The sequence below is a fragment of the Anomaloglossus baeobatrachus genome, chromosome 3, assembly GCF_048569485.1.
Source record: "Anomaloglossus baeobatrachus isolate aAnoBae1 chromosome 3, aAnoBae1.hap1, whole genome shotgun sequence".
NCBI lineage: Eukaryota > Metazoa > Chordata > Amphibia > Anura > Aromobatidae > Anomaloglossus > Anomaloglossus baeobatrachus.
The window spans coordinates 645,543,366-645,558,402 of NC_134355.1; positions in this window are offsets into that span (position 1 = coordinate 645,543,366).

Consider the following 15,037-nt stretch of genomic DNA (forward strand, 5'->3'; position numbering starts at 1 on the left):
ATGGATGTCCCATTGGGGGAACAGCTTGGTCCATCCCAGAAGCAGTAGTTAACAGAACTACTCAGAACACATGGACCCCTGTTCACGAGTAGGAATGAGCGGTTCTGTTGAGGCTCGGTTCGCCAGCATCAAACGAGCCTAGCTCCACAGGCTCGAGCTTGACCCGAACCCCAGATTAAGTAATTGATTGGCAGTTTGAGCCTCTGCCCACATACAGCCAGCCATAAGTAGATCACTTCCGGGGGAGGGTGGGCGGGCTTTTTCAAACTTTTTTTTTTTGTTGCACAGTACATCCGAGCACGCTGTTGTTACCCCCAGTGTGTGACATTCAAACACTACAAGCGGTTCGCACAAAGCTCAGCACCAAAGCTCAGAACTTGAGCACAGCATTGCTAGTGTGAGTTTTGTTCACACATAAAGTATCCAATCAGGAAACCTTGATTTTTAAATTTGGTGTTCAGTTCAAAACTGAACCTCAGGTTCGCTCATTCAAGAGATGGCCTGGTCGAACACCCCTGGTTGGTCTAGCATAATGTCAACACAGGGGCAGCCATTGCACTCAGATAACCCCCTTACTGGGTGATACCTCCAGTGCTGGCAATGATGAAGACTGAGGAGGATGGTATGTTAAATATGGGATCATAATTCCTACACATAGCCCTTGGACTACTAGTGGTGTGTTGGTGCTCAAGAAGGAATTAAGTACTCTCTTCGATGTGAACGATAAATTGCTTAATGAGATCACCGGTACAGATGCTGCTTACCCCATACCCTGGGTACATGAGCTACTGGAAAGGTTAGGAGGGTCTTGGATCATATATACCCTTGATCTAAGCAAGGGATACTGGCAGATCCCACTCACGAAAGAAGCTCTTGAAAAATCCATATTCATTGGCTTGTATGAGTTCACCAGCATGTCATTTGGGATCCAAAGGATGGTGGACACGTTACTAGAGGGATTTCAGGGGCCTAACTGGATGATATCATTATCTTCAGGAACATGGAAAGACTATCTTCACCAAGTGTCCCAAGTGCCCCATAGGGAAGCCAAAACACAACTCACCATACAACCTGAGAAGTACCAAATGGGGATGGCCAATGTGCTAAACCTATGACATTGGGTGGGAAGCCATTACCCAGTAGTCCCTACTAGTCAACCAAAAATTGCCCCAATTACAGTACAGTAGCAAAGTCCCTCTCTAACTTCATCACCAAAAGGTATACCCGCAATATCATCTGGACCCCAGAATGCGAGTCCGAATTCCTCCAATTGAAAGGCCAGCCAGCCCAGAGCTCATTCCTGACTGCTATTTACTTATGCCATTGTGACATTGTCCTAAGAGATGCATCAGATACTTTACTGGGAGCCGTACTTAGCCAAGTGGGGGCCAACGGTCAAGAATATCCAATAGCCTATCTCTCTCGGAAACTGTAGGATCAAGAGAGGGTATATGCCACAATAAAAAAGAATGCCTGGCCATAGTCTGCGCCCTTAAAAAATTGAATCCATACCTCAAGGAGTTCACAGTCCTAACCAACCACAATACTTTAAGCTGGCTAAATTGGACTTTTTAGGACAATGGACGTTTACTCAGATGCAGTGTGGCCTTACAACCCTATAGTTTTTGCATCTCACATGAAAAAGGGTAAAGATTATGGAAATCGTGTCGGACTGTCCCGACAAGTAGACAAGGATGATCGGAAGGCCATCAAATCTGGCATCCCCATCAATAGTGACCCGAGCCAGGATCCAGCAGTCTCCAGAGCTAAATAGAAAGTGGGAGGAATGTGACGATTCAGCATCCAGCCACTTGTGTGGGGGGTAAACTGTTCCTAATTAGGCCAGACATATTGTTCCTTTGTGAGGTAATTCAAGAGAAGTTAACCATTGTTTCATGTCAGACTGACCGGAGCGCTATTGTCTTTTAAATGGGGATTGCTTCAGCCTTTTTGACTACATAATTCACAGGAAAATTATGTAGTCGGATTGAACATGCAACCAATGAAAAAACAGTCATCTCCCACACAATTCCCTGAAATTAGAATTGAGGGATAGAAAAGGGGCCTTGCTCTTCTCACCAGATTCATATTCTACAAGATTTCACTCTAGGATCCATGATTGCAGCTGGAGGATCACATAACTGGTTTGCTTCATTCATTCTACAGGACTTCAGTTTAGGGTCCACGATTCCAGCTGAAGAATCACAGAAGTGCTTCACTGCTTAATGTTGTGCCCATGAATCCACTTGGAGAACCCAGGTTTGGAGAATTCGGTTGGCTGGCTAGATCTCTTGCTGTGCTCAGTCAACTTCCTAAGTTTGCTGTTGTATCTTCTCAGTTGGTACTGGCCAAAAGTAGGGTGCTGCTTTCTGGGATAGTTGGCCCTAGAAGCCCCAAAGTCATGAAGTTTCTAATCCCTGGTAAGTCAATGGAAGGGTGAGACTCTGTCGCTTGTACCATCTTATGTTCTTGCTGATAATGTACAATATGTTTTTGTATTATTGGTGATCCAGTAAAGTCTCACCAATGTGTGGTTCCCTCACCCTGTGTTGTCTGAGCCGAGTTTAGCCCATAGGGAAGGAGTGCAAGTGTTCAGTGGGATGAGTCCTTGGTCCAAGCAATCGGTAAAACGTTCATCGCATGCACGTCGTTCATTCCTCATGAATTGAACGTCAGATTGTTCATCGCACCCGGGGTAGCACACATCGCAGTGTGTGACACCCCGGGAACGATGAACAGATCTTACCTGCGTCCAGCGGCTCGCGGCCGGTAATGCGGAAGGAAGGAGGTGGGCGGGATGTTTACGTCCCTCTCAGCTCCGCCCCTCCGCTTCTAATGGCCGGCTGCCGCGTGACGTCGCTGTGACGCCGAACATCCCTCCCACTCCAGGAAGTGGATGTTCGCCGCCCACATCGAGGTCGTATGGACGGGTAAGTACGTGTGACGGAGGGTTACTCGTATGTGCGGCACATTCAACAAATTGAACGTGCCGCACATACAATGGGGGCGGTTACGATCGCATACGATATCGTATGCTGGATCGTAAGGTATAAAGCAGGCTTAAATGTCACCTATTAAGGGTAATTACCTGGCTGTTTAGCTGCCTGGCAGTGGTAAGACCACTGCCAGTTGTAGCTTTGCTCAGGGATGTGTGTTCGCTGTTTTCTAATATTCTGCTTTTAACTACTCACTTGGATCAACCCTTTTGCCTTTAATAGTTTCATAGTTTTAAGATTGAAGGTACACAAGTGGTCAAAATTGTTGGTACCCCTCTTCTAATGAAAGAAAAACCCACAATGGTCACAGAATAACTTGAATCTAACATAAGTAATAAATAAAAAAATCTATGAAAATGAACAAATGAAAGCCAGACATTGCTGCTTTTCGGCTTACACAGAATTTTTAAAAATATAAAACTCATAAAACAGACCTGGACAGAAAAGATGGCGCCCTTCCCTCCTTAATATTTTGTTGCACACCCTTTTGAGGCAATCACTGCAATCAAACGATTCCTGTAACTGTCAATGAGACTTCTGCGCCTCTACCGACAGGTATTTTGGCCACTCCTCAAGAGCGAACTACTCCAGTTGTCTGGTGTTTGAAGGTTGCCTTTTTCCAGACAACATGTTTCAGCTGTTTCCAGAGATGTTCAAAAGAATTTAGGTCAGGGCTAATAGAAGCCACTTCAGAATAGTCCAATGTTTTCCTCTCAGCCATTCTTGGGTGTTTTTAGCTGTGTATTTTGGGTTATTATCCTGTTGAAAGACCTATGACCTGCAACTGAGACCAAGCTTTCTGACACTGGGCAGCACATTTCTCTCTAGAATCCCTTGATAGTCTTGAGATTTCATTGTACTATTCACAGATTCAAGACACCCTCTCTCAGATGCAGCAAAGCAGCCCCAGAACATAACAGAGCCTCCTCCATGTTTCACAGTAGGGACAGTGTTCTTTACTTGATATGCTTCATTTTTCCATCTGTGAACATAGAGCTGTTGTGCCGTGCCAAAAAGTTCAATTTTTGTCTCATTTGTCCACAGGGCATTCTCCCAGAAGATTTGTGGCTTGTCAACATGTAGTTTGGCAAATTCCAGTCTGGCTTTTTTATGATTTTTTCAACAATGTTGTCCTCCTTGGTCATTTCCCATGCAGTCCACTTTGGCTTCACCGTTAATCTCTTTTAATCTCTTTAGACGTTTTTATGAGCTTTTTTATTACCATTCGTATTATCCATATCTTTGATTTGTCAGCAATTTTCCTCCTGCGGCCACATCCAGGGAGGTTGGCTACAGTCCCATGGATCTTAAATTTCAGAATAATATGTGCAACTGTAGTCACAGGAACATCAAACTGCTTGGAGATGGTCTTATAACCTTTACCTTTAACATGCTTGTCTATAAATTTTCTTTCTAATCTCCTGAAACAACTCTTTCCTTTGCTTACTCTGATGCATGTTGAGTGTGGTACACACCATGTCACCAAACAGCACAGTGAGTATCTGGAGCCCTATATATAAGGCTAGTTTCACACTTGCATTGGACGGCTTCCGTAGCATTGCGTTGTGTTACGGATGCAACGGATGCGTTGCATATAATGGCACAACGGATGCTACGGATCGTACAAAACAACGTAAAGCTTTTTTTTTATTTTTATTTCTTCTTTTTTTACAGTTTTACCGGCAGCAGACTATTGTGAACGATCAGCTGATCGCTCTCAATAGCCGGCGGCCGGTGGCTCAGCTGAGCGCTGTCACTTGCCGGCGGCCGGGCATGCCGGCGGGCGATCGCTCAGTTGAGCGCTCTCACTTGCCGGCGGCCGAGCATGCCGGCGGGCGAGCGCTCTGCTGAGCGCTCTCACTTGCCGGCGGCCGAGCGCTCAGCTGAGCGCTCTCAATTGCCAGCGGCCGAGCATGCCGGCGGCCGAGCGCTCAGCTGAGCACTGTCACTTGCCGGCGGCCGAGCGCTCAGCTGAGCGCTCTCACTTGCCGGCGGGCTAGCGCTCAGCTGAACATTCGGCCACTGTGAGACAAAATAAAGTTTGTGATTTTAAAAAAAAAAGAAAAAAAAAAGAGCATGCGCAGTGAACTCCTAAGGATTCTGCTGCTCAAAACAACGTTACATGCTGCGTTCCTCCCACTGGGCGGAAGCAACGGAGCGTCGCCCAGCGGAAGCAACGCAGGTCCTTTTGGCACAATCCGTCACCCATCCAAGTCTATGGGAAACAGCGGAATCCGTTAACGGATTCCGCTGTTTTCCAAAAGGGCGGATTGTAATGGAAGGAAAACAACGCAAGTGTGAAAGTACCCTTAGCCCACTGAGTGATTCCAAGATGGTAGACACCTGTGATGCTAATTAGTGCACACACCTTGATTTAACATGTTCCTTTTGTCACATTATTTTCAAGGGTACCAACATTTCTGTCCAGGTCTATTTCATGAGTTTTATTTATTTTTTTAAATTCTGTGGAAGCATGGTTGAAAAGCAATGTCTGAATTTCATTTGTTCATTTTCATAGATTTTTCATTTATTATTACTTTTGTCAGATTCAAGTTATTTCTGTGACCATCGTGGGTTTTTCTTTCATTAAACGAGGGTTCCAACAATTTTGACCACGTGTGAAGACTTAAAGGTAAACTGTCACCAGATTTGGTTACTATAAGCTGCGGCAACCACCAGGCCGCTGTGTAGAACATAAAAATCACTTAATAATACCCTCCTGAATTGTAAAGCGCTGCGGAATATGTTGGTGCTATGGAAATAAAAATTATTATTATTATCACCTAAGGGGCGGTGCGGTGCAAACTGGTCGGATGGGTGTCTCCGTTCTCTGGTGCCTGCGCCTCCTCTTTCAGCCATCTTTGTCCTCCTCCTTCTGAAGCCTGGGTGCATGACGCATCTGTGCCGCCCCGTGCTCGGCAGCCGAGCCGCTCGGGTCCGGACCTTCAGTGGGTGGCTCGAGGGTCTCCGGACCCGGGGGTCCTGCGGTCACTTCGATCAAAAGGGGGCTGGCGGTTTGGGGATGTAGGTGTACGGCCGGAGCCGTGTTAAGTTCGTGACGCCACCCACGGGATCTGGTGAAGGTGGACACCACCACTGCAGTTGCGGGGCACCCGGGGGAGATGTTGCACAGCAAATTGTTAACCCCTCCGAGGGTAGGGATGGTGGCCCCGGGACCCGTTGTGGGAGTTGGGCGGTGCAGGGAGATGGGCGGCCGGAGGGCACTGATATACTCACGATTAGTAAACACACGAGTCTCTGGTAAACCAAGGTGATGGTGGTCAGTGCCCGCAGCCGGCTGCAGTCTGGTCCCCCACCCAGTTGGTGGTCTCTGCCTTTCTCCCGCACCTGTTTTGTGATGGTGGACTACCTGCGCTTGCAACTTCAGGAGTCCGCTTCCCGGCTTGTGGTTGCCTGAGGAGCCCTTTGCCCGCAGACGCTGGCCCGTGGGATCTCTCTGCCGTGGTGGTGGCTTTCTATCCCACTCGTTGGGCTGTTGCCTTCAGTCGGGACTTTGGGTGGGAAAGGACCTATAGTACTGGTCGCAATCAGTTAATTAGCTAGCCCCCAGTAGCTTCTGGACCTAGCTTCAGGGTCTGAGTACCCCCATTTGTGCTCCGGTTTCCGAGTCGGTTCCCCGGGTCGATACCGGCGGGCCACTACCCTGTCCCGGTCCACCTCGGTTCCACCGAGCCATCTTCCTGGCTCCTGCAGACAGAGGCCTCCGTCTGCCTCCTAGCCAAAGGTGCCCGGGCTCCTGCCCTGGCACCTGTCAGTCTGCTACAGGCTTGTCACACAGGCCTGACCTCCTCCACTGAACTCTCAAACTGATCTGTCATCTTTTCCCGCCTCAGGCCATCCGAACTCCTCGGTGGGCGTGTCCAATTGCCTGGCTCCGTCCCCTGGTGTGTCCATCAAGCACTGAGGGGGGTGACTAGGGTTTAAATGTTTGGCTGCTGTCACCTTGTTAGGGGACTGGTGTAATGCGGGGCCCTATCTGTGACTACCTGGCCCAGCCAGGGCGTCACACATCCCATGTCATCCACTCTAGCCGGCATTGAGGTCCTGCGCAGGCACACTATAATATTTTGATCTGCCCTGAGCAGCCCTGAGTATTTGTATTACTTTTGATACCACTGTTTTTCATTTGTATAACAGAAGCTCGTCAGGTTGTACCGTATGTTTTGTTTTATAAGACGCACCGGATTGTAAGACAAACCTCAAATTTAGAGAAAAAAAGGTAAAAAAAACCTATGGAGTTCGTTTTATAATCCAGTTGTGTCTTACTGGAAAGGGGAGGGAGGCAGCGGTGGTGGAGCGGGGGCCACAGGAGGCAGGTGCTGGAGTCTGGTGATCCTGTGAGTGGTGCAGAGGGGTGGGCAGGGGCACTGTGTCACACCCCCCTTGGTTAACTACAGACCGTCCGCAGGCTGTCCGACCACCACTGTTTATTTTTCTTTAAACTGGAAAAGATAAAAATAACATATTTACAAGTATAATAACATTTGTACAATTTTTAAGCATGTTTGGTTTTCTTCCCTTGCGGGAGGCATTTTACTTAAACGTTGCATAACATTTTTATTAACTGGGAACGGGACGGGACCGGGTCCTTTTCATTTGCCCACCCAAGCAAACCTAGCCCTGATGCTGCCTCTAAAAACCAGGTCAGCACCTCTTTTCCCCAATCCAGGAAACGGGTTCGGGTCCGGGTGTTGCCCATAAGGGCCGGGTAATAAGTTCCTTACCCGACAGTCTCTCAGAGGCCCCATGTCCAGGAGACCCCTGACCCGGAGGGTAAGTCACTGGTTTCCTTGGTGACGGGACCCTGGCCTCCTCTGCCGCAGGCCCTTCCTCCAACCAGCCTCTCCGGAGACTGCAGGACATGAAAAGGGTGGTCAGGGACTATTTACAAGGCCCAAAGGTTTTTGGGTGGCCTGCTAGTTCTCAGCCATGTCTTTTTGTAAAAATGGGGTTAACTGGAACATCAAAACTTTAAAACTTGCGGCGGTTCTTCGGCCCCTTTCAAGGCCGGCCATTCTCAGGGCATGTACCCGCAAAGTGTCCCAGCTGCCTGTAGTACCTGCAGATTGATACCATCATGTCCCCGATGACGCCGATTACGATCGGGCCTCATCCCCTGAGACGGATTCTGCGTCATTCACGGAGCTGCTGCCATCCGTCTCCTCCGACTCTGAGCTGGCGGATACGGGGTCTTCTGAGCCGGGCGTTATTCCCGTCGCGGACTGCTGGAACTGACATCCTTCCTGCGCAGGCGGGTCACCGCCAGCTGTCGCACAGGGAGTCACCACCAGAACCTCAGGGTCCGCCGCTCCTGCGACCAGAACGGGAGCTGCATCTTCCTCGCCGGCTGCTTCCCCCGCAGGCGCCGCCAGTTCCAGCGGTCGGCGCAGGGCCGGCATCGGGTTCAGGAACAGATATCCTCCATCTGCTCCCCCTTGGTCTTTTCACGGCACTCCTCTCTCCGGCCGGTAAGTTTCGTTTTGCGGCTTCCGGCTCTGCTTTCCGGCCGTGTTCCAGGGGGCGTGGCTTCAGTTCTCGCGCTCTACTCACGGGGAAGAAGACTCTGGTGGGAATCTTCGCGCCATAAGATGGCAGGAAGATAGCGGATTCTGAAAACTTTGCAACGGATCACCGCTGACTTCACTTCAAGGCGCACTTCCACCAGGTAAGTGGATGGGTAAGTATCCTGTTTGTGACGCCAGAATTTGATGTGTGCCGCCCCGTGCTCGGCAGCTGAGCCGCTTGGGTCCGGACCTTCAGTGGGTGGCTCGAGGGTCTCCGGACCCAGGGGTTCTGCGGTCACTTCGATCGAAAGGGGGCTGGCAGTTTGGGGACCTAGGTGTACGGCCGAAGTCGTATTAAGTTCGTGACGCCACCCACGGGATGTGGTGAAGGTGGACACCACCACTGCAGTAGCGGGGCACCCGAGGGAGATGTTGCACAGCAAATTGTTAACCCCTCCATGGGTAGGGATGGTGGCCCCGGGACCCGTTGGGGGAGTTGGGCCATGCAGGGAGATGGGTGGCCGGAGGGCACTGATATACTCACGATTAGTAAACACACGAGTCTCTGGTAAACAAAGGTGATGGTGGTCGGTGCCCGCAGCCGGCTGCAGTCTGGTCCCCCACCCGGTTGGTGGTCTCTGCCTTTCTCCCGCACCTGTTTTGTGATGGTGGACTACCTGCGCTTGCAACTTCAGGAGTCTGCTTCCCGGCTTGTGGTTGCCTGAGGAGTCCTTTGCCCGCAGACGCTGGCCCGTGGGATCTCTCTGCCGTGGTGGTGGCTTTCTATCCCACTCGTTGGGCTGTTGCCTTCAGTCGGGACTTTGGGTGGGACAGGACCTATAGTCCTGGCCGCAATCAGTTAATTAGCTAGGCCCCAGTAACTTCTGGACCTAGCTTCAGGGTCTGAGTACCCCCTTTTGTGCTCCAGTTTCTGAGTCGGTTCCCTGGGTCGGTACCGGCGGGCCACTACCCTGTCCCGGTCCACCTCAGTTCCACCGAGCTGTCTTCCCGGCTCCTGCAGACAGAGGCCTCCGTCTGCCTCCTAGCCAAAGGTGCCCGGGCTCCTGCACTGGCACCTGTCAGTCTGCTACAGGTCTGTCACACAGGCCTGACCTCCTCCACTGAACTCTCAAACTGATCTGTCGTTTTTTCCGGCCTCAGGCCATCCCAACTCCTCGGTGGGTGTGTCCGACCGCCTGGCTCTGCCCCTGGTGTGTCCATCAAGCACTGAGGGGGGTGACTAGGGTTTAAATGTTTGGCTGCTGTCACCTTGTTAGGGGACTGGTGTAATGCGGGGCCCAATCTGTGACTACCTGGCCCAGCCAGGGCGTCACACATCCCATGTCATCCACTCTAGCCGGCATTGAGGTCCTGCGCAGGCACACTATAATACTATGATCTGCCCTGAGCAGCCCTGAGTATTTGTATTACTTTTGATACCAATGTTTTTCATTTGTATAACAGAAGCTCGTCAGGTTGTACCGTATGTTTTGTTTTATAAGACGCACCGGATTGTAAGACAAACCTCAAATTTAGAGAAAAAAAGGTAAAAAAAACCTATGGAGTTCGTTTTATAATCCACTTGTGTCTTACTGGGGAGGGGGGGAGGCAGCGGTGGTGGAGCGGGGGCCACAGGAGGCAGGTGCTGGAGTCTGGTGATCCTGTGAGTGGTGCAGAGGGGTGGGCAGGGGCACTGTGCTGGGGCTGCAGGCACTGACTGTGCTGGGGTTGTTTAATGTAATTAAACAGCCCCCATGCAGCAGTGAATACCGCGCTTCACGCCATCCTGTGCCTCCAGTTCACTCCACTAATGTGCAACTGAGGAAGGTCCGTTGTGGACCTAAAATGTTTTTTTCATGCACATTAAACAAACTTTCATCACTTTCCAGTTCGGGAGTGCCTTGTTTAATTACATTGTACGACTTTGGAACCTGAAGAGCACCCCTATTTCTCTTGACATCCCTACAAGCAAATGCCATTTCTTTTTCTTCTGTCCTGGGATTGTAGGCGCTGCTCTGTGGTGGGGCTGTGGGTGCTGCTATGAGCTTGTGTTCACTGTGGGCGGTGAGGCACAGGCCATTCTGGAGATAGCAGCAGTGTGAGATTCAAAGAAATGGCGTCCGGAATCGGTGCGTGCGCAGATTTAGTTATTGGCTCAAAGACAAGATAAAATTTCATCTGTGACACGTGCGCAGACGAGATCTTGAGCCGAAAGCGCCACTTACACACGCGCCGACTCAGGGTGCTATTATTTGAAGCCCACACTGTCGACATCTTCAGAATGGCCTGTGCCTCCCACCCGCAGCCCCAACACAGAGCAGCGCTGCACAGAGCAGCACCCACAGCCCCGGCACAGAGCAGCGCTGCACAGAGCAGCACCCGCAGGCCTGGCACTGAGCATACACCGGACAGAGGAGTGCCTGCAGCCTCAGCACAGAGCAGCGTCACACAGAGCAGCACCCAATGTCCTGGCAAAGAGTAGCGCCATACAGAGCAGTGCCGGCAGCCTCTGCACAGAGCAGCGCCCTTAGCCCCGGCAAAGAGTAGCGCCATACAGAGCAGTGCCGGCAGCCTCGGCACAGAGCAGCTCCTGCAGCACAGCGTACAGCATTGTCCCGACCTCCTGTGACACCTCTCCACCACCCCTGGTAAGCTACATTCGGATTTTAAGACGTACCCCTCATTTTCCTCCCACATTTTTGGGAGGAAAAGTGCGTTTTATAATCTGAAAAACACGGTAACTCAAGATCAGTACAGGATAATTAATGTAATGCATGTACACAATGAAGATAATGATAATATTACGCATTTAAAAAGTAAGTCAACCTTTTATAGAGGTTCCTTCCATATATAAAGTGTGAAATAGTTTTCAAAGGTAAACATTACTTTAAGGTTTACAAAATAGACGTTTGTCAGATGAATATAACTTTCCATTGTATTACCTCTGGGCATTAATGACTGATCAAAAAATTGTGAGAAAATATACTGACATCTTGCGCGAGGCAAATAAAACGTGGCCTCTCTCCCGTCATACTGTGATTTATGAGAATGTTTGTAATATGTATCTTCACATGTTTATTTTAAAGGGATAAATTAGATTTACAGTGCTACATTTCACATTTATTGCATATCCCCTCCATTTTTACAGCCCTGTATCCTCTGTAATTGTTTTTCTCTCATGTCCCCTCTTATTTATGTTCTGTATATGGATACTATTCCTTTCTTGGGCAGGGTACGATACATGAAATCTAATTCGACAGAGCGGTAGGACAATGCGAATCACGTCACTGATTATTTGATTTGTCTCTGCTAGGAATATTGCAATATTGTTTACAGCGACACTATAATTAAAGCCAATGAATGGTTTTTAATTTACCAAGCGTGTCATGCTCTCTGGGTATGCCTTGATTACATATGATGTTGTTTTTGCAATTATTATTCTTATTTATTTATTAATTTTTAACTTTTCATTAAAGGGTTATTTTACACATTGTAAATAGTTCAAATTGCATAGTGCTCGTAAAACCGAGCAAGTTATTTGTTAATAAAAAAAAATATCTCCAGTTTCAAAAATGGAGAGGACTCTTAAAGGGAAACTGTCCGTAGATACATTCTGCACAAATCATGAATGGCTTCAGTTGATTAACAGGTCTATCAGTCTTCTGATTTTCAACTATATTGTATATGGTTGAAGTCACACAGCCAAACTCTGTATTGTTACCAATGGCTCGGATGGGTTCCCATTTATGTTTTTGCATACTGTTTGTTGCTTAAGGTACCGGTCCACTCTGCATTATACCAGAGAAGGCCGGTCTCCTAGTGTCACGCATGACAGATGTGTCGCCCTGGGCAAGCCAGGGGACACAGGTCACACACCACCACACCCTACATCCCAGTTAGGAACACCAAAGCTAAACAGAAATCCTTGTTGCCTTCCTCCAGAGGCTGATGATTCACACCAGGGGGTGGGCCAGGGGGTTGGCTCCGCCCACCGAGGAGATCACAGCTCTGGAGGCGGGAAAAACCAGAAGTTGAGCCCAGGCAGGGCAAGAGTGAAGTAAAGTCTAGCTGAGGGCTAGAAAGGAGTAAACAGCTAAGTGAAAGTGAAGGAAGAAAAGTAGTAAAGGAGGAAAGCAAGAGAGGTGACAGAACAGAAGGAGTGTGCAAAAGCCTGAGGTAGTCCAGCTGTGTGCAGGACAGGTCAGCAAGGTCAGCAACGGCGGTGACTGTCTGGAGGGGGACCGTTTGGAAGTTCCTGGAAGGACCCCGGAGGCTGTGTGCCCGGCGGTCTGGAGCAGTGTTCCAAAGGACAGTCAGCACCAGGGCAGGGGCCTCTCGGACCCCGGCAAGGCTAGGAGTCGCCAGAATTTGCCGAATCCGTCAGTGAAGGGGACGTAGATCCCCCAACAACCAAGTCCCGATTGAAGGCAATAGCCCAGCCAGTGTAAGAGAGACGCCGCCACCGCCAAGGCACCAGTCTCTCAGGGCCAGCGCCTGCGGGCAAAGAGTAGAGCTCCTCCGGTCCAGCTTGAAGCCGGGGAGCGGGTTACCGGTGGGGACCCATCGCAACCAACAAGTACACAAAGGTGCTAGGAAGAGGGACATCACCGTCACCTACTGGGAGAGCAAGTGCAGCCGTCCGTGGGACCGTCTTACCAGCCGTTTGGTTTACCGTAAAAACTGTGTCAACGTCTCAGGCTGAGTGAGTACCACAGTGCCGCAAGGCACAGCGCTGCCCCCGCGTCCCTGTGCCCACCAGGCCCTGCACCCCCCAAGCCATCACCGGGCCCCGGGATCACCAACCCCTACCCACGGAGGGGCATCACAACACCTGGCTGCTCCGCATCACCATCCCCGGGATCCCCGTATTGAGCAGCGGTGGTGAAATCACCACAACCGTGGGTGGCGTCACGGACAATAAACAATCCCCACACCCAACAACCCCCTTTCACTCACGGGCGAGGAGTGCCGCTCGAGAAACCCCCGGGATCCGGCCCACCGCTCGAGCCACCACTGAGCAGCAGCCGCCGGACCCGAGCAGAAGGGGTGAGCGTAGTGTGCTGACACCCTCCTCCCCGCCCGCGACAACTTGGCGTCACGAACAGGATCCTACCGCTCTGCCGTCTGGTAGAGGTGCGCCTTGTTACCGCCGGAGGTACCCGGCAAGAAAATTTCAGAAGTCGCCATCTTTGGCGCGGAAAGTTCCCGCTCGAGCGTCTTCTCGAGTAGCAGAGGCGCAAAGGCCAAAACCGCGCCCCGAGAGAGGAGGGGCCGGAAAGAGCTAAGGGGGGACGGAAACAAGATGTCTGCGCCCGACGGAGCCGCTGGAGGAGCGGTGGTCGCAGCCGCAGCGGCACCCGCGGATGGGAATGGACCTGCCCAGGTCCCGGCCGTACCGGCGGGAAGTGCCGCGGCCCCCGCACTCGCTCAGGTCATGCCGTTCTCCTTGCCCTATGCGCCCGGAGCTGCCTGGCTACCGCAGTATGACGGGAAACCGGATGCCCTACAGGCCTTCCGGAAAAAGCTTAACCCGTTGCTAGAGCTGTACCCCCTGACTGGTAAGCAACGGGCAGCGATAGTGCTAGGCCAGTTAACCGGTGCGGCGGAGCAGGAAGCGGAGACCTGGGCCGAGGGGGACCGGCTCTCTGTAGCCACCATCTTTGAGAAGCTACAGACTGCCTTCGAGACCCGGACTGAAGCTGAGCTGAGGATGCAGTTTTACCAGTGCCGGCAACGAGCTGGGGATAGCATTCGGGACTATGCTCTACGTCTGCAGACCGCCCTCCGCACGCTGAAGCGGGCGAACCCTATTAATGAGGCGGATAGCAACAAGATGTTAGTGGAGCAATTTGCGCAGGGGATGAGGTCCCCTGAGGATCGTAAACAACTCCGGCTGTGGGCCCTGGAACACCCTGATGTGGACTTTGCTGTGTTAAAGGAGCGGGCCATTAAAGCACTACAGCCCCCAGCGACCGAAGTTCTGGAACCCGCCCCGTGGCCCGTCGAGACGGCTCCCGTGGTGGCGGCCTCAGCCAAACCAACCTCTCCAACACCTGCAGCCCCAAGCAGCACAGTGGAAGAACTGGCAGCCCAGGTCCGTCGCATGGACGGAGACCTTGCCAAAATCCTGGCTGCACTACAACCTCTGACCAGACCTCAGCCTCCAGCACAGATACAGCTTGCTGACAGTCCCGAGGATGTTCCCTGGATGCAGCGGAAAAGTGCTAACAACCCGCGGAGCAGACCCCCAATCTGCTACAAGTGCCGTAAGCCGGGTCATTACTTCCGACAGTGCCCGTTAAACGAGCAACCCCTGGGGCCCCGGGCCAATCCTCAGGAGCAGAACATCGTGGCCCCCCGGACTGGCGGGACCGATATATCGGGGCCCGCCCTATCATCCCCGTGGCTGTGGACGGCATACTAGTGATGGCTCTCTTGGACACTGGATCACAGGTAACTACCATACCGTACACGTTGTACCAGCGGTATTGGGCCGTAGACGAGCTGGCGCCCCCA